The sequence below is a fragment of the Gastrolobium bilobum genome, unplaced genomic scaffold, assembly GCF_033153095.1.
Source record: "Gastrolobium bilobum isolate Gb01-03AN ecotype WA unplaced genomic scaffold, APGP_CSIRO_Gbil_v1 utg20732, whole genome shotgun sequence".
Lineage (NCBI taxonomy): Eukaryota > Viridiplantae > Streptophyta > Magnoliopsida > Fabales > Fabaceae > Gastrolobium > Gastrolobium bilobum.
The window spans coordinates 5,615-8,991 of record NW_026899483.1 but is presented as its reverse complement, the minus strand read 5'-3'; the positions used below and the strand labels follow the sequence as shown (position 1 = coordinate 8,991).

The 3,377-nt window shown below is 37.4% G+C and overlaps 1 long non-coding RNA gene across 1 annotated transcript; it reads left to right on the top strand.

The window, feature by feature from the left end:
• Positions 1–310: 310 nt before the first annotated feature.
• On the top strand, positions 311–3,141 carry LOC133290613 (uncharacterized). The gene is made up of 3 exons (XR_009748702.1): positions 311–1,028; positions 1,846–1,909; positions 2,928–3,141. It is a non-coding gene; the product is annotated as an uncharacterized LOC133290613 (long non-coding RNA).
• The last annotated feature ends 236 nt before the right edge of the window (positions 3,142–3,377 follow it).

Below are 3,377 nucleotides of genomic sequence, written 5' to 3'. Positions count from 1 at the left end.
GTTCAAAATATAGAACTAATGGTATTACAATGTGTAAATATTTTAATTAATAATTTAAGGGCACATGAAAAAATAAATAAGGGGATTATGTTCAGCCTTAATTATTTAGTGAGCCTCACACCTTATCTTAAATAAATCTACCAGGTTGCCATGCATTGGTTGATTAATTACACATGGCAAAATTTCATCCACTCTTGTAACCCTAATTATGCGCATAGGTTGATAGAGTAGTAGAAATTCTGATTTTTTTTGCTTGTTACCTTGGACAAACCCAAGTCAGCTTTATTAAGCCTTGAGCCAATTAGTACAGAGAAGTCAGGTTGCATGAAACACTACTGGCCGAAAATCCCACTTTTCTTATCCCCTCTTTTGTGCGCACCATTGGAGAAATATCAAGTCTGAGTTTTGTTCTTCCTTGCTGAACTTTAGTCCAGATTGTGAGACCATAGCATTCCTTCTCTTTTCTTCCCATGCGCTGTACAAGGAAGCCTCAAGGCTAATTATTGATCTCTATTCAAAACCTCATGGAGTTCCCCCCATCCACTTCCTAAGTTGCGAACCCCATGGGTGATGACCAAGAACCCAGAAATTTCATTCCATTCTCTCATGCACTCCACATACCTTGAACCCCTAAGACAAGAACTCCGTCTCCTTGCTGTCGGCTGAAGGTACACCTCCAGGAGGGGAGGCGCTAATTTTGCGGTCTTTCTTGTTGTCGTTGCTCTGTGTGATTTGATGGAGTGCTCACTGCATGAAGCTCGAAATCCAGAGTTTCCTCATCGTCTTTCTGCCTCTCTTATGTTCAGCCGAAGACCTTCATTCAAAGAGGTAAAGCAATTTCCTCCCCTTGTTCAACGCGAATTAAACCAGTTCTGATTAAGTTTTGTTTCGTTCCACTGCATGCCCATGACTCGGCTGTGGTTGAGTCTCTCTTTCCCTTGTATATAATTGGAATCGGTCCCTTGGAGCAGTGGATGAAGGAAGTTGTTGTCCATGAGTGAAAGTTAGTTGTGTATTCTTGAAAAGAGGTAACGTCAAAATCCCAAATTTTTCCGCACCTTGCTGATTCGGTTTACATGTATAAATTAGGGAAATTATTGTCTTGTCACTCCTACACCTTACTCCCAATTTTTTTTTTAAATTCTGTTATTTTTAAGCAGCCCTAGGACTTGATGCAAGTAGGCTAAAAACTGAATTTTTGAACTTGAACAATACTCATTTAATGATGTTAGACCAGCCTTGGACTGGAGAATTGGGTTAAACTTGGTATGAATTAAGACTGCATGAACCGTTGCCTAAGACCTTGTTCCCTCACATTTAAGCTTTGTAGAAATTACCTTGTAAATAGATAAATTATGTGTCTTTAGTTTCTGGCCAAAATTCGGACTTATACGCGTATTTAAGGGGTAGCTTTGTGTCATCTTAATTCTATTAATTCTGCCATGTTGGAACCAATGGGGTTTTGTAGTTACACGACAAAGAATCATTCTTTTAGCTTGGACTATAATTTCCCTTGTTGAAATATGTTGCTACATCATACCTTATATATGAATTAGAATAATTTGACAGCATGCTATATGTTCCCTGTAGCGCACCATAGGTCTAGGGAAATAGAAATTATATGAATGAAAAATCATGAGACTTTTTGTATGAAAACCGAATTGGACGTGAGTAACCTTAAATTGTCTTCGCTGTAACAAGTTAGAAAAAGAACTTGAAGCCAGAAAACATAATAAGTAAAAGACTTATGGAAAACGTGTTAAATGCTCATGCTTGTAGGTATGGCTAATGCTTGTATATTATAAGAATCAACGTTTGAAACTCTGGTTGGTTTTGCTTGATTAGGTGCACATAAACCTTGAATGTGGGCTGAGTTTGCTGCTGTTTGATTTATATTTGGGCACACGAGGTAAGTGTTTGGTGGTGAGACCTATTGTGACTATTAGCTAGCGTATGAAATCTTGAACTGTTGCTCACATGTGCCTGATGATTTGTATTCTGTTAAATATTGATTGGTAATCTTCCTTTGAACTTGACAAGATGGAAATTCTGTTATGAGAAGCAATTGTTATGCGGCAGCTTGGTATTGAAAATACATGAAAGATATGTTATTATGATGATGATCTAGTCATGCATACATACATCATAATTCATCCGTTTCTTTTGTGTGTGCAAAGCATATCATGGCATACAACATTGTGCATCCAGTTTGGAAACCGAAGTATATAATATAGAGTAAATACCCTTTTGGGTCCCTAACAAAAAACACGGTCCCTATTTTAGTCCCTTACAAAAATAAATTAGTAAGTTAGTCCCTAACAAATTCATAGTGGACCCATTTTAGTCCTTTTGAGGGACTAATATGGGTCTTTTTTGAATTTGTGTGGGACCACGATTTCAACTAAATGGGTCCACTTTGAATTTGTTAAGGACTAACTGACTAATTTATTTTTGTAAGGGACTAAAATGGGGATCGTGTTTTTTGTTAGGGACCAAAAATGGTATTTACTCTATAATATAAGTAAGCATGATATTGAGCACGCATCATATAGGCATCCCTCCGATACCAGGGTATGGGACACTTGGCTTCAGTCCGCATAGGCCACAATTGGAATTCACCTTTGATGGGAGCCAATGTGGAATCTCCACTGTGTATGTTAGTATGTGCACTGCAGTGGTATGAGCGTACATTACCATGGCGTTATATACGCACTATGATGACTATGGCGTTATATACGCACCATGATTAGTACTTTGACGTTATATACACACTATGAGTATATGTTAGCATCTGTTCGGAATTATATGTTGATGCGACTGTTTTGGAATTTTGTACCTAGTCTAATATTGTGGCAATACTGGTTTTACTATCACACTACTGGGATTCTTTCTCACCCCTTTTGGGGCTCAATTTTTATAAATTGCAGGGAGACGAAAAAGGATTTTTGATGAAGTGTTTAATTTGGACATGTTCTGCTTGTTTGTTGCTGCTTTGGAAATTATATTGTTGTCCACCGTTTCTGCTAGCTGATGACTGATTAATGATGTTGATTTAATATTTTGTGATATCGGAAAAATGTCAGAACCTGTCTTAAATTGGTGTAGTCTGAGACTTTATGGTCAGCACTTAACTTGCACTATTCGGGTTATATTTTACAAAAACAATTCATGAACGTTTTGAATGCTGATTTATAAACTGTTTTTGCGAGCACTTTGCGAGTTCCGCTTCTGGGGCTACAGATCTCCGATTTACTTATAAATTATATGCACGCGTAGCCCCAGGTGTCTAGTTTCAGATTATATAAGCTTTACAATGAAATTATGTAATCACGGATTTTTATGATTTTTGCAAGTCAGGTAGTTTTGGAACATTTTCA